The 27,729-nt window shown below is 43.8% G+C and overlaps 1 protein-coding gene across 9 annotated transcripts in view; it reads left to right on the top strand.

The window, feature by feature from the left end:
• Elmo1 (engulfment and cell motility 1) overlaps nt 1–27,729 on the top strand; it is a 532,076-nt gene that overhangs the window by 464,334 nt on the left and 40,013 nt on the right. The gene's annotated exons all lie outside the window — the stretch shown is intronic.

The raw sequence follows: 27,729 nt of genomic DNA, 5'->3' as shown, positions 1-27,729 counted from the left end.
TTTCTACAAAGAAGAGAGACTATTTTCTTAGGAAAATAAGCCATAATGTCAAGGCCAGGACTGGGATCTAAATTTAGAATTTGGAAGTAGAATCTGCCTGGAACCAGAAATATTTAGCAGAGCAATATCCTAACGCACAGCTCCAGGGATGACAGCATAACTCCTTGCTGAGAGCCACTGAGTGTTCCTCCTTGCCTGGGTGGTGAGGCCCGGGCCTGATTCATAGGCTTGTTGTCTGCCTCCCCTGAGGACCTGTTTCTCACAGACAGATGTGGGGGGCAACCACTTCGATTTCCAGACTTACCAGGCTCTTTCTCACCTTTAGCTAGAGAGTCCCACACTTCCCTTCTGCCTGGCAAATTCCTACTTACTCTTAGCCTGATTTACACATCTTTTTGGGTGCTGCCTCTGGGCCCAGTGCTGATGTTATACTGCTGCGACTCCTGACATGCTGGAACTGCTTGTTGCTGCTCTTCTAGGAACTTCTCATCTGGGCACAGAGTGGCTGTTCTCTGCCTAGAGAACTGGACTGGGGCGTGATCCCAGAGTCACAGAAGTAACTCACATTTGCTATTTAGAAAAGACTTCCCCTGATTCTCAGAGACCTCTATCCAGTCCCAAGTCCCTATGAGGCTCTCTGCTACTGCTCCCTGCCTCCAAGGGTTGTTTGTCACGATTGCCTGCTTTGAGAGTTTCCCAGTGACCTTGGCATCTTGGAACTGTTTTCTCTCAGCTTGAGCTGTAGTTCCTCTTATTCCTTTACTCTTTTCCATGAAAATGGAACATTGGCAAACATGATACTCCCACAGGACATGGGCCCATTTTCCGAAAGAATTTCACTCATTGCTAAATTAACAAACTCATTAGTTCTATAAGGGCATCTTCTATCCTAGGAATTTGAATCTCATTGAATTAATGCATATCTTTTCATTCTTTATTTAATGGGCTCTCGGAGATGTAGAAACATTACAATTCCACCACAAAGAGCTCACAGTGCAATGGAAACTTCTAATACTCATACTTCATCTGACATTGCTTGTGCACAAATCATGCGCTAGGGAACCCTGTGCTGGGGACTGATCAACCTGCTGAAGGAGATGACGTATTGAAGGAGTGAAAGAGGAGACACTGTATTGGGAGAGGACATATGTGGATGACAAAAAACAATTGAAAGCAGGAGGGGTTTATGTGTCCAAGGTTCCTGTCAATCATTGTAGGGACTTAATAGCATCGGGAGTTTGAGGCAGCTGGTCACTTTGGACCCACAATCAAGAAGTAGAGATGAACACTACTGTCCACTTTGCTTTCTCCTGTTTATTCAGCCTGGTCCCCAGCTCATGGGATGATGCTGACTACATTTGAGAAGTGCTTTCCCCCCTCAGTTGACCTAATGTTTGCAATCCTTCCTAAGCAGGCCCACATAATCTTCTTTTAGGTAATTATAGATCTTGCCAAATTGATAATCTTAACCACTGTACCCTGGTACATACACCTTGGATTCATCCTAACTATTCATCCTGCCGCACTGTGTTGATGGTGGTCATTTCTTGTCATTATCATCTTTAATAATGGCATAAGGTATAATGAAAAGTGACACAAGAACCTTCCATAGAAGTATGTCATTAAATGAAAGCTTTAGAGCCAAAGCTGCCTTTTGTTTAAAAGCAATTGTGGAAGATGGATGGGAAGGAAGTTCTCAGACCTTGGTTGATGCGGGCAGCCAAGTATAACATCCAAGCAGAAGCTTTTATGCCTCCGTGAAACCTAGCCCCTTTCCTGTAGAGACACTCCACCCCAACTACAGCAGATTCATGGTTAAGACAAATTAACTTATAAAATGGAGATATTCATTCTTTTCTCTATCTTAGTTTTTTCCATCTTCGTAAAGTCATTTTGAGAATGATTTTTTAATTTTCATAAGCAAAAGAGTCCCCTATCCAAGCATAAAACTGATTATAATGACAAATTGACCAAAATGAGAAAAATAATATGTGGGCTGAAATTTCCCCCAAAGCCAGAAAATAAGCAAAACGGCTCTTTAAATGCCTGTTGGAGGAGGCTGATAAAAGAAATTTCATTGTCTATTGAACTTTTTAAAATAAGTAATACATGAATGTTAAAATGAAAAAAGATACCAAAATATTTAAAGATATAACATAAAATAACAGAATTTCATGAACTTTGTGAATTTTCAGATTGCTAGAAAATGGGTTCGTAGTAAGATAGCTATTGAATTTTTAGGTTTGCTTTGTAAAACAGCATCCTTCATGAAGTCTCTGTCATGAATCGCTTTAAATGAGACAACTGGACTCCTGTTAATTATTATTTGAACTTTTTACTGGTTTATTTTACTTTAGTTTTTTTTTTTTGAGACGGGGTTTTTCTGTGTAGTTATCACTTTCCTGGAACTTGCTGTGTTCCTGGAACTTGCTCTGTAGACCAGGCTGGCTTCTAACTCAGAGATCCACCTGCCTTTGCCTCCCAAGTTCTGGGATTAAAGGCGTGCGCCACCACCACCCGGCCTTTATTGTACTTTTGTTTTCATAAAAATTTCCTCATACCTAAATTAGAAGATAGCGAATAGTTGGAATTTCAGTTGTCTGGGATAAGTTCCACAAGAAGGAAAGCGTTCTCGATACTGGTAATCGAGCCAGTGGGGAGCAGGGCGGCTACTCTACGTGATATGGCTTTACTGATCAGCACAGCCCAGTAGCAGAAGCCTAGCAGACACCTCCGATGCAGTCCTTTCTCCGGAGACGTATCTGGTGGACAATCTCAAAGGTTTATACGCTTAATAATGGGGCTTAAGTGGTGAATTCTGCCCTACGCCAGCTCCCTGAAGAACATTTTGGGCATATAGATTTCCTGTTTGTACACTGGTGGGCTGCGTATTTAGTGACCAAGTGCTTGCAGAATATCAACACCACCACTTGACTTTGAATCAACTGCAAGAAAGACTCTTGCAGGTTTCACAGACTCAGAAAGACAGAAGTAACAATAATAAAACCATCGCCATTGTGTTTGCTGCTGCTTCTACTGTCAAAGCACCAGTGCCTACACATTAGATCATACTATTTTCACACTCCTTTAAATAGGGTACTGTGATTATCTCTGTTTTATGGCTGAAACCAAGAAGTGAATTATTTGCAGAGTCAAGTTCTAACAAAAAAAATTTAAAAAAAAGTCCAATCCAGTGAGCCTATTATTGGCTTGTTCTTGACTACAGGTCCCCTGCTTCTCAGGGAGCCAGCAAGTTCGAAGTCTGGCCACGCTCACTCTCTGTTCTTCAAATGTCATCTTCTTTGTTCTTCTCCACATGGCAGAAGCAGTTTTCAAGTTCCCTTGGGTCTCTTCTATGACAGCGCTAGTTGTCTTCTAAAGACCGCACGTCTTCACACTGTGACATTGGGGGTAGATTTCAGCATATTATTTGGGGAAGATAGTAACTTTCAGACCATAGAGAGCCCCACACTGATGGGCTGAATGTGCTTCTAGAAGCCTAGGAGGTGTATGAAACAAAGAGAGGCTAAAGGGATAGTCAAGCAAAGGGCATCCCACAAGAGAAAGGTAGTCAGACAGCAGAAAATTAAGTGGACAATTGTGAAAAACTTTTGTTTTTCTGTTGTTGCCATTTTGAAAAGTGATTTAGTACGAATGCTTTATGCCAAGGTTTTAAATAGATAAAACTATAATGATCAATTGAGATTCATTAAAATCTGCATATATACATGAATTTTATTATAGAAATATATAAACTAGTGTATCCGGTGAGGTATGCTATTTTGTAACATAACCAGAGACAATGTTCTGGTTAAATTTTAAAGACCTTATTATTTGGGACGTTGTAGAAGTTCTTCTGATTGTCCACAAATCAGCTGAATGGGAAACACTGAATCCTTTGGAACTCCATGGGTTCCGCCTGTCTCTCCGGAGGCAGTGCCAGGTGATGGCTGCTTCATTGGGCTATAATCCTGCATCCAATCAACCCAGATCTCATTCGGAGATGAAAAATAACTCACTTCATTACACAGTCACTCATTTTTATTGATGTATTTACTTAACAAAGAACTGTATTAGGTCCCAATTCCTATGGGTTGGCCATTGAGCACATTAACCAGGGCAGAAGAGGCAGGAGCTAGGTGTCACTGGTCAATCTAAAGAACTGAAGTCTAGGTCTGGTCCTTGGAATGGAAAGTTCTTGGGAGTCTGAAACAGAATGTCCAGGGGAAGAGCCAAAGCATACAATCTAGGCCTGTTGATGTCAATGGACAAATTTTTGACTCCCTAATAGAATTAAGAGACTTTGTTGATCAGTGAGGGATTTATTGGCATGGGCATTGACTTCATGGACAGATAAGCTGATGGTGGGTTTTAAGAAGGTCTCAGGTTCTGATGAGAGCTCCACCACCAGCAGCAGCAGCTGGGCTGGACAAAAGTCTTAGCCTCTCTGAATCTGTCTCCTTGTCTCTTCAGCAGAAATATCACCTGTCCTAGCTATCATTGCTGTGATGAAACACTATGACCAAAGCAAATTGAGGAGGGAACGGTTTTTCTGGCTTCTACATCCCTGTTCATCACTGAATGAAGTCAGGACAGGAACTCAAACAGGGGAGGGACCTGGAGTTAGGAGCTGATGCAGAGGCCACAGAGGTTGAATCACTGTCCAGAGACATTGCCTAAGGAACTTATCCAGTTGTCTCTTGGCATCCATGCAGCACAACAGTGACAAGGACTGGCATGTGCTGAATGCTGCGGGGTCTGTGGCTGCAGGGAATAGCCTAGCTGATATTCCCTGCATGGCAGATACCAATGAAGCAAAGTGACAGCCAACAGGAAGCATCCCACCCTTAGGCTTCTCTATTGTCCAGCTGAAGGTGCACCTTTGCTTGTTGGAAATTTGCTATTACCAGGAAAAGTGCTGAGTTTGTGCAAGTTATCATTATTGTGAACGATCAGTGCAAACTCAGAATAAAGCACTTTCTGTTAGCCTGGGTGTTGGCTGCCTGGAAGAACGGAGACGTGTTTGCTCACCGCTGTAGATTAGCTCTCTTAATAAAAGGCAAGCCAAAGGAAAAACAGTTCCCCTCACCCCTTTAAAGCAAGTCTGCTTTGTTTGGTGGGAGGTAGCCATTTATAGCCCCATCTACAACATTATTTTCTAAAAATCTAAGTATTTGGGGAGGGCAGACGGAGCATCGTGTTGTATACACTCATCATGTGCTTTAAAATAATTTCTTTTTGAGACACTCAAATTTAGAAAAAGCTTGAAGGTTTTGACAGCAGCAGTTGAGAGAGCATGAGTGGCTGATATCCAAATGGACACGCTCCCAGACTTAGCCATGGCCCTCGTACTCCTGTCCCACTCCCATCCCACCCCCAAATCCCACGTAGACAGTCTGCTTTTTCCCGTGCTGGGGGGAGTAGAAGGACTAAGCCTGGCTGTCCGTATCCTTTTTAGAAACCATTGACTGCTGCAAATGAACACCCTGGTTTAAAAAAACAAAAACAGAAACAAAAAACAGTCCTCTATGTACACACCTGAATGTGGTCTAAGCTCCTCATTTTTTTGAGCTAATATTTTCATCTACAAAACAGAGAAAAGGAACCTTCATCCTTTTATATCTCCTAAGAACTGTAGGGAAGCAATACATGTTGAATAGGCCTGATATTGCCAGGGAATGACTTACGTGGCATTTAATCTTCACAGAAAATCATAATGTCTAAAGAACCACCTGGCTCTCAGATAAGGAGTGAGTACGTCTCAGCTTAGAGCTTGCACAAGTCCACACAGACCCCCACCTTTATTTTGTTGTTGTTTCCCTTACTCAACAGTCAAGAGTACTTTTTTTGTTTTGTTTTGTTTTTGTTTTTCGAGACAGGGTTTCTCTGTAGCTTTGGAGTCTATCCTGGAACTAGCTCTGTAGACCAGGCTGGCCTTGAACTCTCAGCAATCCACCTGCCTCAGCCTCCCAAGTGCTGGGATTAAAGGTGTGCACCACCACCACCTGGCCCCAGGAATACTTTTTATTATGTTCTTGGGAATGGCTGTGTTGCTGGGTAGACTTTCAGTACTGCCCTAATGTCCCGTTGTCTACACACATCCCATTTTAATTTATTTTTTCCCTGGTTGATAAACATTCATGCCACAAAGAATTCCACAACTAATATCCTTGTCTTGTGACCTTTGGGGATCTATGTGAAATTATTTCTTCAATGTGCCCAGGAGTTAGATCCTTGGGTCACATGATATAAGCCTATTTAATTTCAGGTTGGCTTCCAGAATGGAAGCAGTAGGTGAGAGGCCCCATCTCCTTACCTTCCTACCAGTACTTGCTATGAAACACCCTTGGTCATTCTGTTAGCTGAGAGTGGTATTTTATTACTTTGGTTTCCATTCCTTGGATTGCTACTTGGGGCATCTTTTCACATTTTTCTTATCTAACATTCCTTTTGTAAGTTGGTTCTTTGTGTTCTTTATCTACTTTTAATTCTTAATAGTCTCAGTATAAATCCCATGTTAGTTTCAAGTGATACAATAATTAGCTCCTAATTTGTAATTTGATAATTTATCAATGACATCTTCTTTCTGTCAAGTATTCTTTCTATGTCAAGCAGGCAGATCTGTCACTCTTATATTTCATGGTCAGTGACTCTGGGATCACTTTTAGGAAATATTTTCTACTCCAAATAAGGATTGAGGTTTTCATTGCAAATGAGGAAATTATTATTTCATGCCACTCAGTAGCATGACTTGAAACTCGATAATTAACTATTTACAACTTAGACCATGATACTCACAACATTTTTAAAGCAATCATGTATCGTGTGTACTGAAAATATTTCCTGAGTTTTCCTCAGAGTTCTCTCAAAACTTTTCCTGTAGCCTCTCATTCAGTCCCACTGAGTTCTCCATTCTGCCCCTAAATTCTCGCAAAGTATCTTAAATTGCATTACAGCCAAGCTAGTTGAAATTATAGCTCTGGCTTTCATTAAACTAATTACTATTTGTACCCAAATAGAGCCATTTTGCGTAAGTAGCACAAACGCCCATACTCTGTTGTATTTTTGCTTTGTCCAGGGAAGTGGAGGTAGTGTATGAATGGCATGGCTCCTAGGTAGGGGCAGCATGCCATGTTTCTCCAAGGAGCTCTCTGCGTTCCTCAAAGATACAAGAGAAGTGGGGAAGCTGAAGGACCAGAAAGGAAACTGGACGTAAGCCCCCTTCCTGAAACTCATCCACACAAACGCTACTTTATTGGCTTTGGGTATTAGATGTATTAACTGTTAACTATTGTATGAATCTATTTGAGAGAAAGTCCTACTACCTCGGGGGCAGGGGGAGGTTGAGAAGTAGTATATCAGAGAACTAAGCTACCTAGTAGAAAGTGGACGCGCGCGTGCGCGCACACACACACACACACACACTTAAATAGTATTTTACTATAGAAAAAAACAGTTGCATCACTTAAATTTATAAAGTCTCATAAGACAGGCTCATTTTAATAGCTGTGACAAAAAACGGCTTGTAATTAAAGCTGAATACCACACACTCCCTCCCAGCAGGAGGCAGAAGGCTAGCCCTCAGGAGCATGGTGGAAGATGGGCCTCTAATCCCTCTGCTTGCGCAAAGACATTATGGCTGGAAGTGACTGGAAAGGAAAAATATCACAAAAGGATTTGGGTAAAATGGGTCTTGGGAGGAAAACCTCCACCCATTTATCAAACAGCTGTTCTGGGGCAGCCGCCATGTCAGGTGCTTCATTTTGTTGCTTCCTTAGGGCTTCCCAGGAAGGGGTTGTCACAGTGAGGGAATGAAGCCTCAAAGATGAAGCGGGAAAACATCACTGTGCCCCACCCCCAGTGTCTCCAGCTTCAACCCCAGTGCTGTTTCAGCTGCTGGCTCCTGACTGCACAAGCCTCATGTGAACTCGCCTCCTGAGAACTGTACTGAAGTACTTGCACCTTAGGAAGGAAGCCCTTTGTCAGCCCTCAGGCTCTCACTAGGCATCTGCTCGACTCCTCCATCCCTTCCAACCATGCGGTCCTCACCTCCGGCCTCATCATCTGTCACCCACAGCTCCATCCATCCTCCTTATCGCTGAGGTCACTTGCCATGACTCAGCTGGCGGCATCTTTCCTGCTTTGATTTCTTGAGTTGGCAACACAGGGCAGTGCTATTTTTAGCTTGTCTCGGATGGGAAGATTGGGAGATGGCCCTGCGGCCCTCTGCTCTGCTGTGCTGCGGCTCTGCTGCTGCTGCTGCTGTTTGACCTCCTCGCTTCATTCATGCATTCTTTTCGTACTTCTAGTTGGAGTTATCTTTGCTTTACACCTTAACCAGAATGTAGCAAGGTCTGAAGTCATCCTCTCCTCCTGTCTTAAATGATTGAGATACTGAAGTACAGGGCTGAGAAGGTTTCATGTGTGGATGGATTACGATCAGCATCCCAAGGCAAGCACAGTAGCTACTAGAACAGGAACTTTATTAGGACTGGTACTAAGAAACTTCTCTATTAAATAAAAGCTGGCTGTTCTTCACTGCTTGAATGGTGAGGATCTTGTATTTTATGCCACAGGGCAGTTTACTCAAATGTTTCTGATACAATGGAGGATAAAACATGTGCATTCCTTTAGCTCATGCCAGCTCATGCAGTTTTTATATGCACTGTTTATTTCAGCTTGTTAACTCGGAGGTAGATTCTATCCTTTGTATTCAACGTAAACAAAGTCAGAAGCAAAAGTCCCCAACTTACAATCAAGTATCGGTTTTGAAATCCAAATGTATATAGGTTATTGCATGGATCCACCCAGGCCCAGCCTATGCATGTGATATGCATGGGTATCAGAGGGGCTGGATTTATGTGCTCTCCTCTGCACAGACTTCTCTGTGAACTGATTTCCCATCCTTTCCTTCAGAAGAGGCTCTGGTAGCCAGCTTCTATGCCTGCTTCCTCTAGACCCCTGGAAGCTCCTAGTGGAGGAGAAACATGTTTGTGCCCGTTGAGAGAGTGTGGCACAGTTGCAAGTTGTTTGGAGAACTCCTCATTATTAATCCTTGTTTAAAAACATGACATGGTGTTTTCATGCTCCAAACAATCTTTGAGCTGCTGAAATCTATGTCGGAAGGCTGTGAAGGACCCTCCTCAGCTGCTCCTGATGGGGGCAGGGTTGTATCTCGCTACAGTCCATGATTAGAAGTCGGCAGAGGAGCTGACAATACCTGTAAGCTGTAGTGCACAGATTCATTTTCCCTCATGGGCACACTACTCAAAGCCTTGTCCTCACACTCCACTCTCTGCCCAATTCAAAGTGCTCTGAGACTTTCCTCCAAGGCTGGGGGGAGAGCACATGTTCAGGCTCTCTGGGTTTTCAGTAGCTTATATATGCTCTCGCCAGTTCATTGAACAAGGCGGGGATCCAGGAATTCTGCCATAAAGGCAGCAGCACCGGTGTGCACCCTCTTCATCTCCCACTATCTCCTCTGCTCATAAGTTGGTCAAACTCTATCAGACTTCAATCCAGTCTTGTTGTCCTAAGAATATAAACATTCTGCAGTTTTCACATGTAAGTTTCAACTCCTTTCCCACAGGCCCTGTTTAAGTCTTCCCCAAATGAATTCTATTCGATTCTTCCAAGCACATGCCTTATTGGCATTCTTCTCCAATGCAGCCGCTGCCTTTGAATCAAAGGTCTCCCCATGCATACATAGCAGTATTATTCTGTCATCTACCGTCTCCTGAGTGCTTGTGTATACTCGGTGTCCCTTAATGAGTTCAGGCTAACGAAGGAGACCAGTGATTCAATAGCAGAGAAGCAAACCTCAAGCTCCATGATGTGCTTGCTACGCCGTCCCTTACTAGAGCACTTTAGTCTTTTTTCCAAGGCTGTATCTCTTCTGAGCAGTGGCTGAGTGTTTCAGAGATAAACTTTGAAGTTTGGATGCTTCCCCAGCTTAATTAAAATATATAAAACGAGCTCTATGAATGGTAAATGTTACAAAGGCCATAAATAGAAAAACAAAGGCAAAAAACTTCCTAATGTTTATCAAGCACATACTGTATGCCAGGAAACACTTGGGTTCTTTCACTTGTATCGTCTAATTTAACTCTTCGCCGGTCTGTGAGGTAGAGATCGCCTCAGTTTTTGCAGAGGTTCAGAAGTTTGAAATTGCTAAAGATCTCCTTGCTTTTACAGTCATGCTGTTTCTACTGCCCATCACCGAACATGCCTCAGGAGAGATAGGAGAAATAAAGGGAGAACGAGGATGGGCATCTAGTTCCTGCTGGCACCCCCTCTCCTCCTCTCACCGTCTCTTTTCTCCTGTCCATCACAGAGAAGCGTATGCCCTGCAGCATCCATCAGACTTATCTGTGAACAGCTCTGACTATAGGGAATGCTCTAGGAATTTCAAAATAAATCCATTTGTATGTGGCTTCATGACTATCTCTTGGTTTCCTCTACACAGCCAGCCCCTGTTGGCATTCAGGCCATCGCATGGCTGATCCTCATGTCTCTGCAGTAGGATGTTCCATGCTTTCTAAACCCGAGTGCTTCCTCTGAAGACAGAGAGCAAAGAGCCCCTCTTAGCGTTCACGATCTCTCTTGTCCCCTTTTAACAACCCTTGTAACAAACTCTCTGGCAGCTCCATTCCCCGAAGATGATTATTATAGCACCAATACCTGTATTCAGTAGCACAGAAGTTGCTGGTTTTACTACTAAATGACCCAAATTTCATCCCTCTCACAGCTTAACACTCTAAGTAAATGCCAGCGAGTTCAGCACATTGGAAAATTACTGTATGTCTAAACCAGCTTGGATATCAACATTTATCATACGGTCTTCTTCGGTGTCACATCTAAAGCAATACTCATTTAGCCGACTCGAACTCTCTGGGAGGTGTTTACCCAACAGTCATCACTCTTGTTTGTTAGCGAGGTGTGGGGGTGATGAGCCAAGCTGCCTGTATTCTCAGCTGGGCCTGGAGCCTGCTAAGTTTGGCACTGATTAATGGTGTGCAATGAGCAAGCAGTGTGCAAAGCTACCTTAGAAACCCACTTACGCAAAGACAAATCGCTGAAAGTTGGCTGAGGAGCAAGGGGGAGGCGGGCTTTGCACTAGAGGGGATCATTCTCAGATACCAGTATAACTTCCTATTATCTAGGTAGGGAAGAGCCTGGCCCATGGTTGATCATGTTTGGGAGTCTAATTATGTAGTAGATACTCAGCATATTGTTGATGTTCAGGTGTTCATTGACTTACGATGAGGCCATCTTCTGAGATACCCACGGTAAGTTGAAAACATCACAGGTCAAAAGTAAATGTTGCTGGGCACAGTGGGGTATGCCAATAATCCTAGTTCCTCAGAAGGAAGGAGAGTTACTTAAGACGAGAATTTGAATCTACCCTGGGCAACATAGTGAGGCCCCATTTAAAAAGTATGTTAAATGCACTTGATCTACACAAATAGTTTATCTTGCTGGTATAATGGCCTGTGTCGTATCTCTTGGCCCCAAAATTGATTGGCAGACTTGGCACTCCCCAGTAGCAAGACAGGGTGCCATGCCACATAGAATGAGCACCGGAAAAGATCAAAATTCTGTTGAGACACTTGGAAAGATCGTCTGACACAGCACGATGGTTTATAGCTGTACCTTTCTTTACTCTTGCACTCCACATCCAACTGCCTTGATACGGTCTGGTTGTGCCAACAGCGCCTCTCTCATCTCTTTCCCTTTCCCTTCTGCTTTCCTCTTCGCACGTACCAGGCTGTTTTTACATCCATTTCTTTAATATTCTCCTTTTTGTCTCTTTCTGTTATTTAGGTAGGGCATCAGGAAGAGATATGATGACTTCTAAATTGTACAGAAAATGTTGTTCTTTTCATAATGAGAATGAGCCCAAGTTAGGCACAAAGCTTCTAAAAGTTATTTTACTTTATAGACTAGACATCTTTTCTCTGTATCACAATGCTGATGTTTGTCTCTGGAAGAAACAACTTCCTCCGTTTAGTGTTGAGTCCAGTGACAATGCCGGAGAAAGGGCTTTAAGATTATTTATTTCCTGAAGACAAATGCACTCTTGTCTGCAGGTGGGGCTTCTAACAGACATGTCAATGGTACTCAGATCATAAGCCATATGGAAACCAAGCTCATGTGGGGAAAGTACAGAAATAACATAAAGATATGTAAGGATACGCCTTGTTAGCAAAAGGGCAAAACAGAGAAAACTGAAACGTGGTACGCAGGGCACCATGCCTGGCCTTCACTAGTGATCTTTGACTTTTATCATTCATCCCTCTACATGGATATTTTACCTTTCCACCACCATCTGCAAGATTCAGATCAAGTCGGGCAGTGGTGGCGCACGCCTTTAATCCCAGCACTCGAGAGGCAGAGGCAGGCGGATCTCTGTGAGTTCGAGGCCAGCCTGGTCTACAAGAGCTCATTCCAGGACAGATTCCAAAGCTGCAAAGAAACCCTGTCTTGAAAAACCACAAAAAACAAAGATTCAGATCAAACTGTATCTTTGCATGTAGCTAGTTCAAGGGTCCAGTTTCAATTGCCTGCTTCTTCCTAAATGAAAAACAGGCAACAACCATTTGTGCCCAAGACTCTCAGAGCTTCTTGACAATTTTCTCTCTTTTAATTTTGGAGACGGGGGGAACAAAGCAAGGTCCATACCCTACCGTCCAGTTTACTGTGAACGTGGAGAGAAACAGATATTTTTCCAAGAACACGCAGACGGTAAGTGAGGGAGCCAGGAATCAAATCTAGTTGACCCAACTCTGGCTCTCAACACTTCCCGGGATGTTCTTCTAAAGTCAGACTGATCCAGCAGCAGCCTTTTGTCAGAAGAAGCCCTAGCCACCTCTCTTCCTTCAAGAAGTAAGACTAACCCAGCTTCAGGAACCTCACAGAGCTTTTCTGGACAGTCCAGCTGGCCGAGGCTCCTCCTCTGACCCACAGAGCACATGATCATTCTGCATCAGTGCCTGCACAGCAGACAATAAGAACCATGCAGGTTGTAAACTTTAGGTTCACATCAAGGCTTTTCTACTTTCTAGAATGTGATTTTGAGTAAGTAACAGAATTCTGTCTCTCAGTTGCTGCAGCCTGACTCCTGATGTTAAATTAGCATTCTGCCCCAAATTGCAGGATTCTCAACTTATTAGAGATACACATGCATCTATGCATATGATACAGTTGTCTGTGACTTGTGTCCTTCCCCATGTCTAGAATGTTCATGCAGAAAGGCAATTAAATAGGTTGAGACACCCATCGCTCGTCAACTCTACATCCCTCTCCCATTCATTTCTTCACTTGTTGGTTTCCTAGCTCATGCTTTCATTTATTACTAATATTGAATATTCGTGCTGCTTTCCAATGTTTCCTGAACATTCTGGAGGCCTCAGTCTGCTTTGGGGAAGCATAGTTACTCATTTAGATTAAATCCTTGGGGGGGGGGACATTGTATATATAACAAAGATAAATGAAAAAAAGTCCCTTTAATAGAATGATACCAGCAAGCACTTTGAAACATGCCCCCCAACATCAGTAGAGGAATGGGTTACTACTAGCTAGCAGCTCTTCAGCACTATGGTAGTCCCAGAGCACATCGCCTCTGTGCTTGGCGTCCCTTTCCCTCCTGAGGGTACTCAGGTATGCACTTTGGGAGGGGTAGTTCTGCACATTGGAACAGCAGACACCATTTTGCAAAGTAGGAATCATGTTTGCCCATACACCCCCAAACAAAAACCTTGAATTGTAATTTTTTTTCTTGTCAAATACTCATGCTTATCCCAAGAGCCTGCCTTTACAATAATGGCAAAAGTAAAATATCCTGTTGTGTGACTTTTATTTATGATGGCTACTTTTTTTGTTTGGTGTATTGTTGCTTTGAGCCAGGGTTTCTCTGTGTGGTTCTGGCTGCCCTGGAACTCACCAGGACCTTGAACTCAGAGGCCACCACCACCACCCAGCTTGTTTGATGTGTATGATATAGGGATATTATATTTATGTTTTAGTAAATAAAGCTTGCCTGAAGATCAGAGGGTAAAACTAAGCCACGAGAGGTCAGGCAGTGGTGTCACACACCATTAATCCCAGGATTTGAGGGACAGAGGCAGATCTCTGTGAGATCAAGGCTACCCTGGGCTATACAGGATCAATGCAGAAACAGATTTGGTAGTGGTAGCTCACGCCTTTAATCCCAGTACTAGGGAGTCACACACTTTTAATCCCAGCACTAAAGGGGAATATAAGACAGGAGGAAACAGGGTTCAGTCTGCAGTCACTCAGCCTGGGTAGAGGTAAGACTTCTCTAATGGCTTGGCTGTTTTGCTTTTCTGGTCTTCAGCTTGAACCCCAATGTCTGTCTCTGGGTTTTTGTCATTTGTGCTACAGTATTGCTCTCTAATCTTGTACTTAGTACAGAGGCATTTGTTAACTGTGAGTTAAAGTGAAACAGATTTTCCTTTCAACTCTAGTATTCCAATATCAACTGAAGCTCAACATTTATACTGTAACAGTTTAAGACACGGGCTTCACAGGATTCAGTTGAGTTCCCTGCTACCCACCCAAACTTTGTTTCTAGAACTGAGGAAAATCCTCCTACTTGGGAGGATTATAATGAAGATATGCACTTACATGTACACATTATGTATACGGGTATGTTGAGTGGGTGCCTGTAAATGTTAGCAGCCATTGTGCTGTTACCAGTGGCAAAGAAGGTTTTTGTTTGTTTGGTTGGTTGGTTTTGTTTTGTCTTGTTTGTGAGCTGGGAAGTCGGCTTGGTGGATAAGATCTCTCGGTGTGTACACATGAGGATTTGAGTTTAATCCCAGTCACCTACTGCAAAAATCTAGGTGTGGCTGCTTGCACACCTATAACCCCAGTGCTGGGGAATGGGCAGAGACAGGAGGATTCATGGGGCTTGCTGACTATCAACCTTAGTTCAGGTTCAATGAGAGAACCCGTCTCAAGGGAATAAAGTGGAGGGTGACAGCGAGACAGCTATGTTCTCCTCTCACCGTGCACTACACTGGCATCTACACTTTCAGCAATATGTACATCTGTACATATGCAACCCTCACACACAAAACACAAAATGCTTTGCATATACATAATTGTCAAGTTACATAGAAGAGAAGGGTAGATATTGAATTTGCTCTCAGTTTAAAAGTGTATTTTCTAGTTAAGAATGAAATACATAACAAGGTCCAAGCAAAGATACATACTTGGCTTAGGTTTGTATTAAGGAGGAGGGGAGAGGAGTTGACACAGATGTGACCAAGATGCATTATAGCATGTGCAAAATTACCAAAGAACAAATACAAAGAAGGAAAAGAATTTAGAGCTGCCATAGTGTAGCTTGACATGCATTTATTCCTGAAGCTTGCTCTAGTTGTCATTTTACATGATGTGTGCCTTTTTACAAAACATCTTTCTTTGATACTGTTCTTCTTTAAAACGTACCAAAATTTATCACGACATGGATTCTTGAGTAACGTGTTGATGAGCAGCAAGGATGACTGCCGAGAAAGCAGTTAGGTGATCCTATCATTTTGTGAACATGCTCAAATGTACTTACACTAAGGCGGCTGTGGTACCACTGGGAGACACAGCTTTCCAAGACCCTGTCTCACACACGGTCCTTCTCAAGCAGCATAGGAGTAGCTAGACTCTCTATGGGTTATATCCTTTTGGATCTAATCATTTTATTTGGTGGTTTTCATTTCTGTTATTCATTTATTTATTAATTTTTCTTTTGTAGAGGATGTTGGATTTTTTTCCTCTTTTTCTTTACTTTATTTTGTGAAACCTCAAATTCCAGCTGTCTTTTAGTGAACAGGGAGCAAGACTATCTTTGGTATATAAATATATATATGTTTAAAAACTTAATTTCACTCTAATTATAATCCAGAAATTCTGTCCCAGAAATGCCCCGTTTTTGTTTTTGTTTTTTTTTAATCTGTGCTGATTCTAGGTCTCATCAATCGACAATCAGTATTAACTGTCATCATTGTTATCCAGAGTACCTTATCTGGAACCAGCAAATGACAGTGAAAACTGTGAAGTATAACCATTTCTTAGAATTTACATATCCTCTATTTTTTTCTAGCATTATAAAATGTTGAACTTTTAAATGTAAAGATAGTTGTTCTAGGTGTTAGAAGGTCTATAACTTGGCCTAATGTCTGCTCATGGTTTTGTTCATTCAGGGGTATTCCTCTTCCTCTCCTGATTACTTGGTTATGTGACCTATGAGTGTTCTTTACCCCAAATATTGTACCATTTCCAGAGATATGTATGTTAGCTTTAGTGACCAAGATTGTGCTAATGTAACATGCTAATAACTGCTTAGTTATTAGACCAAACAACCAATATTCATGAGCATATAAAAATGCATACAAGCTCATGCTCTAATAATTTTTAACTAATCAATAAGATATTTTAGTAGAGATTGGAACTTGAAGAAAATTTGATCCAAAGTTATGGATCAGTCCTGTTCATTAAGATTAACCAGTGTTTTGACTTTGTGCATGAGATTCAGTTGCTGAATACAACACACAGCGTCCTAGTTCAACAGGAAAAAGTGGAGACGTCGATGACTGATGTCTACCACTGGCGTGGTAAAGAAGAATGCTGGTGTACATGTCACATAATTGCCATCAGGGCTGTTCCTTGATTTGGATGCACCAACAAAAAGAGCAACTGCATTTGAGGGGAAACCATGACAGACCCAGCGCATTTTTGGAAGTCACAGGGACAGTGTGCTTCCTAGCTGTGAGTGGTGTAATACTGAGCCAAGAGAACACAGCCATTTCAGCTCTCCACGTGCTCCTTGAGTTCAGACACCAAGTGACAGCACGTTTTCCATAGTCACTTCCGCCACTTTAATTGTCTGCGCACTGTGGCTGTAATGGATGGCAGGCTCTCCTTTAAACATAATAAATGGCTCACTATTACTTTACTTTGCAGAATGTTCTTCTGCCCTGGGACACTATAATAACCTGCAAAAGCAAAGAAAAGGCCTAGGGATTTATGAGATGTCTCCATTCCAACCATCTGGGAGAAATACAGCAAGATGCCAGTGTGGCCGTGTGCTTACCAGAGTCAATCTATCACTGCTCCTGCTATAAACCTTCTTCCCTCCTGCTTAAGACTATCACAGGGATTTGTCCGTGGCCTTCACAAAGACTGGCCAGAAATCAATTTTTTTTTCATGTAACTCTAGAAAAATCATCCAGTTGACCTTCAATGTACTGGACCAAGGGGGAATTTTTCTAGGTGGGAGGGATTTTAAAATTCAGCGGTGATAAAAAAAAAGGGCTAATGAGATATCGTCTCTGCCTGTGAAGCTGTCAAGGTCCTACTGGAGAGACGAGCAGTGAATAAATCGTCTCAGGGTCCTCTGAGAAGTGCAGTTGGCGAAACCTGGGGTAAGAATGGAACTCTTCTGGTGAGGAAGTCAATGTTAGCTTAATTGACTTTGATTTCCCTTCCCCTAAATTATATGAAGAATCCATATCCGCAGTAGCACTTTCTGAAGTCCCTGCGCCTAGTTTATGCACCGTCTTCTCCACTCAGGTTTCTCCTGCTGAGTGGGCACTAGATTCAGTTCTTGACATGGCCAGTACCTCACCCGGTGCTGAGCGTGTGTTTGGTGCATAAGAAAAATTAGTGGAGCAGAGGCAGGATTGATTGTATTTCCAAAGTTTCTTTTTAAAAAGTTTGTTTTTGAGAACTTCATACATAAGTATCACATTATTCTCCTCCAGCTTGTCCTCTTGGTTGCTCTACCTCCATGGCCCAGGCTCGCCTCGCACATGTACGCTCTTGCTTTGCCTCTTGAGCATCTCTTCCCAGCAGGCACCACCAGACAACCACCTAACAGACAAATCACATAACACCAATCCCAGGAAGCAAGACTTATTATTAGATAAACTTTAGAAAACCAAAGTATATTTATTCTTAGGATGAATCAGCTGGATTTGTAAATTGAATCACACATCATGGTGTTCTCAATGTTCCAACTAAGACTAGAGCATTTACTATTTTGCAACCAGCCTCATGTTTTCTGAAATGGGGGGCTGGCGTATTTAGAGATGGATAGTGAGGACAGCCAGCTTCCCATGTCCACTATGTGTCATCCCCAAAGGAATCAAAAATGTTTGTGGTTGGGGTTGTCTCTGTGCAGAGTACATACAGCGTCCCATAAACAGTTTGTCAGGGCAGCTACTGAACAGCACTCATGTTGTATTAGCTACTCATTTGCAAGTGAGTTACAGTATAGGGGAATATACAGGTAGGCGTTTGCAAAAACTCTGCCATCTTATGTAAGAGATGCAGATTCTCAGATCTGAGTATCCACAAGGGGCCTGGAAACAATCACTCACAGACACTGAGGGTGAATATATGTGTAGCTGAATACTGACCAGTGGGCCCCTCATCCACCATCCATCTGTCTGCAGAGGAGCATCCTCATGTTGGATGCCAGCTCCTTCTGGAGGATGCTGGGGCAGCCTTGCCTTGGCCTCTTTGTGAAGCCAGACATTTTCTTTCCCACTCCATTTCCCCCGTGTTCGTGTCTAAGCAGACTGCTTTTAAAGTTTATTAAATCTCCCTTCCAGTGGGGCAGGTTGTCCCATTTCATTTGTCACTATTTAATAGTGAATTCAAAGCAGGCCGAGAGATTTAAAGTAGCACAGTTTCAGGTTTAACCCTCAAAATGAGACCAGAGACACTTCATTTACTTGTTAATGGTGACGAATCCCAGCGTCATGGGAGGCTGTTTTAGCTGCGCCCACTGTCTTCTACTTCTCCTCCGTTCACTCCACAAATGTTTATAAAATTGACAACAAGATGTCAGGAGCCTAAAGATGAATTGAGTGAAGCCCCAGCCTTCAGCTGTGGAGACATACAAAAGGAGCGAGCAGCACCGTGGCCATTAACTCCCTTTCCAGGCCTTGAGAAGGAAGTGAAGAAGGGAGCGGTGGATCTTGGATGTTCTGCCCACAGCTGTAATGTTGAGAGGGGCATCGTGCATACAGTGTATTCCCCAGCCAAAAGGGGGGGGGTGACTTCTTAGTTGTTTCTAATCATCTTGTATTTAGAACCCACAACTGTGTGCAAAGAGCAGTTGAGGAGATGATGGTGAGGCAGGACGAAAACGCCTCCTGAGCAAGCATGAGATCCTGAATCCCCAACACCCATGGAAAAGAAGCTGGATGTAACAACCCTTGTGGGTGGCTCCAAGGCTGGGGGTAGGGACAGACACAAGCGGATCCCTGGAAATAACTAGCCAGCCAGAGTAGGCTAGTCTTCAATGCTGGTTTCAAGGAGAAACAGGTTTCAACAAATAACATGGAGAGAGACTGAGGAGAACACCTGACAGTGACCTCTGGTCTCCACGTGCGCACACACACACACACACACACACACACACACACACACACACATATACCATGCACCCATGCACATAAAAATCAAAAAGGAAAATCCACTTCAGTTAATTTCCTCTCCTAACTTGAGGGATCTCAGCAAATCCAGCTCATTGTTTCTCCTTCCCCATCATCAGACAGCCTTAGTTAAAAGAGAACAGCCCCCAGTCCCCAGCCCCCAGTCCCCAACCCCCAGTCCCCAGTCCCCAACCCCCAGTCCCCAGCCCCCAGCCCCCAGCAGCTCTCTGTCAGCAGACTTTCCAGCTGGGAGTGTGCTTTGTAAATTCGGAAAGCTTTGTGAAGACTGCTTTGGCCCTGTGCTGACCGTGTGTGGATGAGAGTTGTGAGCAGGCATTAGAGGACCTAAATGTAGTGTAGTTACTAAAAATATTCTGCCCTTTTACCCCAATCCCAGTAGTGGAAAATCTACAAGAACCCCCTACCCTCTCCACACACACTCATAGGCTTTGACCGCTTTGCTTTACCTGTTAGTTTATTTAAAGCTGTGGTCTAAAAGGCACCCTCTAACGTGATTGGTACAGATCCCTCTTTGCCCGAGGCCGATTCTATCAGATGCTGGTGAAAACAGGTTTCTGCTGCCCACTGGGGCCGTCAATTAGCTAACCAGCAAATTTAGCCTGATTGCCCGTGTTAATTTGGCTCTCTGTTTCAGTGGGGCAGAGAGCTTTGTCACACAGCTACTTGCTCCCTGCTCTCACTGGGCTCAAAGACAAGCTGCAACCAGAAGGCTGTGGTTCCCACCTCCCCTGTCCTGGGACTGCTGTGGATGGGCTTCCTGCAGAGGCCGAGGGCGGGGAGGAGATGTGCTTCCCTGTTTGCTGCTCTTCTGTGAACCTCGCGCTGATTGATTTTTGCATGAATCACTGGTTGAAAGGTTTACTATTTTTACCGGCCATAAAAATGCCTTAAACCTCAAATTAAAAGGCTTTCTCAGGAAGAGCGGAGCAGCTGTCAATGTTACCCACCTTGGTCTTGGAACTCTGTATCGCCAGCTGCGTGGCGCTGCAGGGTCAGCCATTATATAACGAGCTATTTCGGGGGCTAACACCAAGGTCTTCCGAGATCTCTGTCCGGACAATGATTGTATGGGCAGGATGCTTGAAGCTGCCCTGCTTTAGAAGAAGCACAAAAGCAGAGTCAGGAAGAGCTGAATAGCTTCTCCCTTTCTCAGTGTAGACACCATCTGCTTTGTTCCCAGGGGACACTTGAAAAATCACCTTTAATACTCCCTCACTTGCCCTCTCTGAGCCCTGCCTGGACTCCGCCAGTCGCAAGCTTCCCTGCTCAGGGTTAACAAACACACATGGCTGTCCTGCTCTAATCAAGAATTTTGGGGTGCTAACCCTGATTGCTGCCCAACACTTTCTTGGGAAAGTGTTGGCTGCCCTTATTTAAAACACCCTTGATTGAAATAGCCAGATGACTTCAACATGATCTCTATAGCTACTGTTGAGAGAGACATCACAGGAAACAGGATATGATCCCACTGAAAGTGGCATCTGAGAAACCTGCCCAAAGAGGCTAGGAGCAGCCAGTTCCCTGGGTATAGCTGATTGCTCTTGGTACCTGACTACCCTTGACAAGAACACTGATGCATCCACATTTTAGGGGACTGGTAGGTAAGTCCTCAGATGGCATCCACAAGCCCCAGGAGACAGGCATGCTGAGGGCGGGAGCAGCCCTGCCATCCTTCCCTGCCATGGCAGACCTCTCACCTATTTTTTCTGCACCCTCTTTTCTCAAGGCTGCCTTCCTCAGCTCCAGCTGGACACTGGCATCCTTGAAGGAACTGGAGAAATAGAACCCACTTCTGGGATACATTCTAGAAGCAAAGTCAAGGGCTGAGTCAGACAAAAATCACCCTAAACTCCATTTTTTCGGTGAAGGTTAGAAACTCCTAACTTTAGAGGCTGATTCGTTCTTTTGACCACACGATGAGCCTTTGAGACATAAATAAAAACAGATGTTTTCCCCAGTTGCTACTGCAAGACTGGGCTGCACAGGTTTTGGAGGGTAGTAAGCCAAGGAGACAAGGGCTCTCCATTGTGTTACAAGCAGTACCACGATGGGGAAATGGATCTCAGTTTGTGGGAGGAGGGCAGGCCTATCAGACATGCTGTCTTTGAAGGCAGAACCTAAAAGAAGAGCAGATATTAAAAGGAAGTTCCCCATGGCAGGAGGAAAGAGAGCAGTCAGGAAAGCAAAAGAGTGAAAGTCAAGGTGCTGAGGGGTTCTTGGTGTGGTGATGTCGTGGAGTTCAAGAGCCGGGCTCAAGGAAAACAGTGCGCTGTAGGGGATGGTCTTTCTGTACGGTTCTGCAACCAAAGAGATTTAGGGCAGAAAGGTTTATTTTGGCTCCCAGAGCCAAGTTGCAGCCCATCAGACCCCAAAAGTCACAGGTACGCTAGGACAGGGGCACATTACACCCATATACAGAAACAGAGAGCAACAGTGTCTGCATGCAAGTGCTCAGCTCGTTTTCTCCGCTCTTACACAGTCCAGAATATTCTGCCTAGGTGTTTAGTGCCACCCTCATGGATAGGTCATCCCACCTTAATTAAAATAATCAAGATAATCCCCCAAAGACAGGCCCGAAAGGCCATCTCCCTGGTGATTCTAGACCTCCGTCCACTTGACAATCAACACTATCACAGCCAGTAATATACATTAGTAACACCCCAGAGGCAGTGCTCAGTCACTCTAAGAGCATTGACCTGGCTTTGCATTTTGAAAGGAGGTGGCAGTTAAGAAGAGAGGCCGGGAAGGACGGAGTTGAAGCTCAAAGCCTACTGGACAAACCAGGACAGGTATGGGGACAGTGGTCCTAGGAGGGGCTGGTACAAGTGATGTGATGTTAGCAGGAGGCAGAGTCAGCATCTCACCACACTACACTTGACAGTTTTGGTCCCAGAGCAAACGTCCAGCTTTAATAAGCCTGGAGCCTCCTAATCTCTAATGGTTCCGTGTTTCATGATCCTCTGTTCAGAATTCACCATCGAGGTTACTTGACAGTCGTGAGTACAGGTGTGTGGTCCCTAGAGAACAGGCCTCTGCTTGTGGATGAATGAGATCTCAGAACTCTAACTGAAAAATAGTAAAGCCATCAGGAAGACTTAGTCTCCAGAAAACTGTTCATTTTCTCAACTCATGATCCTTAGCTCCTTGACAGAATGTGCCACCTACATAGATGCCAATTATTTATTAGACTATGAAGTGATGAAAAAAGAGAAAGAGGGACAAGGACCTCACTGCCCACATCAAACCCAGACAGGTTTTTGGTTACAGATTAGACCGTTTTGCTCCTTCAGACAGATATGGTAAAGGCAGGGGTTTCAGAGCCCCGTGAGGACCACAGTGGAGAAACAGAGACAGAGTGTGGTTAATGCTGCCAAAGGAAATCATATCCTTCGTGAGATGGAGAAGAATATTTTTGCATTTATCAGTGGAGGAAATGGTTCTGATACATCTGCTGTAATGGCAGAGACAGTGAAATTGTGAGAGGCCCCTGTGACTTCAGAGCGGCCCTCTTTATCTACAGTAAGCCTGCACAGCCAGGCCTCATGCCAGAGGAATATATGGTGCTCATGCCAGGGCAGTATGGAGAGCAGAAGAGTGAGAAAAAAAAAAACCTAAAACCTTGAAAGCGCAGAAGATGAGAGTGGGCACACTGTTTAATGAAAATACCCCGTGGAATCTGTCAGAACCAGTTCTGTGCAGAGCAGCCTGAACATAATCCTGAGCTGCCCTCTAAGTGCTGGGAATGCGTACAGTCATCACGTGAGGTGTGCATGCCCGGAGGCTGGAAGGGAGATTAGATTTTCTAGGCAAGCTATCTTTCACATTTTAACAAAGAGGGAGCCTCATAATATACCGCCCTCAGTGTTCAGCATCTCCTAAATCTGACCACAGATGATGCACTGCCTAGCTTTATGTCAACTTAACACAGGCTGGAGTCATCGGGGAGGAGGGAACCACAATAGAGAAAATTCCTCTATAACGTTGGGCTAAAGGCACACCTGCAGCGCCTTTTCTTAGTTAGTGGTTGATAGGGGAGGACCCAGTCTAGTCCAGGTGCGGCTGGTACTCCTGAGTTCTATAAGAAAACAGGTTGAACAAGTCAGGGAGAGCAAGCCAGTAAGCAGCACCCCTCCGTGGCCTCTGCATCAGCTCCTGCCTCCAGGTCCCTTCCCTGTTTGAGTTCCTGTCCTGTCTTCATTCAGTGATGAACAGGGATGTAGAAGCCAGAAAAACCGTTCCCTCCTCAGTTTGCTTTGGTCATAGTGTTTCATCACAGCAATGACAGCTAGGACAGGTGATATCTCCGCTGAAGAGATAAGGAGACAGATTCAGAGAGGCTAAGCCCTTTGTCCAGTCCAGCTGCTGCTGCTGCTGGTGGTGGAGCCAGACTCTGCAGTGAACGCTGGCTCTGAAGGACTCTTAGGACTGCTTAGCAAACTGCCAAGGAGACCACTGCACCCGCTTCTCCACATCCAGCAGTGCTGCCTTTGCCTTCAAAGCTTCACTCATGCTGTTCCTCTCAAGAATGGCCTCCCTTTACCACAGCGTGTCTGCATGTGGCCTCCTCTCAGTCCATAGCCGAAGGCCTAGTGTGGTGTCCTTGTGCTGACCTCACTTGAGATCGGCTTGGTGTTCGTGGAATGAATGTGTGGGCCCTCGCTGTGCTGTGACATCACTCTGTCTCTTCCAGGAGGCCAGTGTAGACTGAGAGCTCATTTAGCACAAGGCTCCCTCTGTCCCTCGGCGCCTTGCCCTGAGAGGGTGCTTAAAAAATATTTGATGGGCGAAAGAGTGACTGATGATGTAAGAAGGTTATAGACAGAAAGACAAGGCCTGGGGATACTAGGTTAGAACACAAGGAGTTCTTGGAGTAGAACCCAGGAGCATATTTAAATGAACAGTAGTTAGACTGACTGACCCAAGGCCTGTCTGGTTCAGTGTTTTAAACAGTCTTCCAAGGAGCCAAAGCTTCTCTCCATGGGAAGTACAGATAGATGTCTTATGGGAATCCCCCACTTTTATTCCGTAAGGCCTTACAGAGCACAGCATGTGCTCGGAAAACTTCCCATACTCTACTGCCCGCGTACTGCAGACATCGCGTGAATGCTAGACCAATGCCAACAACAAGTGTAGATTCCAAGAGTGTGTTCCCTTTAGTGTCTGTGGCAGTGTGGGCACCCTAGGTAAAATATCTCACCATTCACTTGCTCAAACTTCTGCCGTATCATCTGAAGGTTTTTCAAATAACTCGCAAGCCGTGCCATGTTTTCCAAAGAAGACACAGTCAACAATGGTGACTGAAAATGTCCTACTTTATACGTGACACGTTGAGAATTCACACCATTAATTATTAAAAACTACAGAAGCTAGAGACTAATTTACAAAGGCCCAGAGAGGTGTTTGCTTGATATTTGTCATCTTACAGAAAACAAACGGAAAGCTACCCATGGCCTCTTCTTCTCTTGGCATAAAGAGGAAGAGTAGAACTCGCTAAGGCCAGCACAAAGCGAAAGTGGACTCTGCCAGCTGCTGGTGTGAGCTTCCTACCCGCTGCTTTTCTCCCTCCTGGCTGCAGGGCTGCAGTCAACCCGCCTCCTTTTAGGAAAAGTTCTATTCTTTTTTTTTTTTTTTTTTTTTTTTTTTAGCAAATTGAAAGGAGCATTTAAGGGGCATTTCTGCTAGATACTCTTCCATCCAGTGGGGTCAGTAGTCTTGCACCAGGGTATTAATGATACTCTAGGCATCAGATATGACTAAGAGCGTGTCCATGAGTATGGTAAGAGACCATTATTGTTTCCGAGCAAGAATTCAACAATGGCATATATTGGAAGTTGAATTTAAGAGTCAATTTCTTTCTTTGTATTTTAATTTTACTTCATGCATATGGGGGTTTTGCCTGCAAGTATGTTCATGTACCACTTGTATGGCTGGTGCCCACAGAATCCAAAGAACATTAGGTTCCTTAGAGCTGGGGTCACAGATGGTTGTGTGTCACCATGTAGGTGCTGGGAACCAAATCTAATCCCATGGAAGAGCAGCCATTGTTCTTAATCACTGAGTAATTAATTTCTCCAGCCTAACTATCTTCCTATTTTAAAGTAGTATCATCAACTCTCTTCATCTTCTCTCTTTCTCCTTCTGTCTGGGCTACCTCAGACCCACAGGATGGTATTCTTTTTAGACTTTCCTAGATATTTTTGGGGAGTCTTGTTGCAGGTGGCAAGAATCCCATTCATATCAACTTAAGAAAGTAGAATTTGATTCATGTACCAAAATACCAAAATGTAAAGAGAGGGTGTTGTTCTGGTTGAAGAAAGATAGCCACCATTATCCCGCCCTCTCATTTCTGTCTTTGCCTGATTGTATTGTATTCTCTCAATCTCCCATCATCCTCTAAACCGAGGATTTGACTGTATCTCAGGTTAAATTGGAACAATCTGAACAAGGGTGCTGATTGGTCAGTTTGGACCACATGATCTAGGCAGCTATAATATGGAAATTGCCATCTCTTGGGATACCTCCTTAAATAACATGCAGGGGGCAAATCACCTCACTCTCTGAACTTCTCGTTTTTCATTTATAAAGTAAGGGGAATGTAGCCAGCTCCATACTCTGAGTTTTGTTCTGGTCCCTTTTAAAATATCACTTCTTTATTTTAATCCTTATACCTTTTTCTCTCTTGTACATCCAACCATCTACCAGAAGAGCAAATAACACGGGAAACTGTTACCCCCCTGGCTGCACTCCAAGGCTCCAAAATGGAAAGAGGGTTGCCCCTGGGAGCAAAGCACAATAATTCAGTCCTGACCAAATTTAGCCATTGATCACGCTTCATGGCATGAAATGTTTAGAATTTCAAAACTTGTCAAGCATCCCAAATTAACAATCTTGCCTGAGTAGAAAAGCAGACGCAGCTAAAGGTCATTTGGAACGTGTCCTATCTCATTATCCTTGGAGCACGAAGTGATGCTTAGATAGTTGGTTCTGATTTAGTTGTAGCCCAGGTTCAGAACTGCTGATGTGTGGAGGTGTTCCGGGTCCTATGTCTGAGTGTACACCAATAGATCACCCATTCTTCCTCTAAAGATGATATCAACAATGTCTGGAATAAAGTGTCTCTTCCTGCCAACACAGCCTCACTATCCATCTTTTCTACAATTCCTCCTTGATGATCCTGGGCCTTGTCCCTATCTCTCATTAGACTGTTAGTTCCCAGAAGGCAGAGTCTGTATCTGAGTGCTATTTGTTCAACATCAAGTCTGTAGTATAGCCACCACGCTCGCTCCCTTGGGATGCTTCTAGATGTGTATGTCTCGCAAGTCATCAATTTTTCCTGTTCCTTTGTGTGTACAGTACTCACGTCCTATTCTTTTCTATTGGAGGGAGGAATAAATGAGATGGTGCATATCAAAGTACTTAGTACCATATTCATCATAAAGTAGACACACACATTTAGTTTTTTAAATATTTTTTAAATTCCTAAACAGCTCTAAGGAAGGAAGGGTAGCCTCTGAAGTGGTAAAGTGTTTACAAACTTGAGACCAAATTTCAGCTCTTCTACATACCCAGTTTCTGTGATTGGTATGTGATTAATGTTAAACTCGTTTCTTAATGTTCTGCAGCTTAAGTGTCTTTGCAGAGTTGAAGTGCTGGTAATATTTGCTTGTAGATTTAAGTGGTAAAGGAAGAGATGTGGCACACACCCGTATAAAGTGTCTCTCAGGGCATCAGGGACTTGGCACATACTCGGTATAGAGTGACATTTGCTCTCATTTGTAATGGAGGATGAAGGCAGCAGTAAGGTTACAAGCCCTTTGGATCTCTTTGGATCCTCTGACCTTTTTTTTTTTTGCTTTATGTATTTTGTTGAAGATGAATCTGTGTTAATAGAGGCAATGGTTAATGGCCTCTTGTGAACTAGACCTGTCCAGAGGGATAAATTACCATGCTCTTTCTTTCTCTTGAAGTTTCCAATGTTGTATGTCTGCTTTAATATAACGAACCCTCTGTCTAGTTGCTGACTCAAAGAGAAAGAGTACATGCCCACTTCCAATTGCATAACCTGTGTGAACACTCAGGTCCGGGAGGTGTGGGTATCTATGCACATCCATTTGCATCGGTGCCAACCAAACCTCACAGTTAATTGCATCGCAGCAATTTTCTCCTGGAAGGAGCGATTAATATGCAGACTTCTAGCTGTGGTTTGGCCTTTGCTCCTTTCTGACTCTTGTGTTTGTACTGTTTATAG

This window comes from Microtus pennsylvanicus, chromosome 4 (genome assembly GCF_037038515.1).
Source record: "Microtus pennsylvanicus isolate mMicPen1 chromosome 4, mMicPen1.hap1, whole genome shotgun sequence".
In the NCBI taxonomy this organism is placed as follows: Eukaryota; Metazoa; Chordata; class Mammalia; order Rodentia; family Cricetidae; genus Microtus; species Microtus pennsylvanicus.
This window is presented reverse-complemented; position numbering and strand designations above follow the sequence as displayed.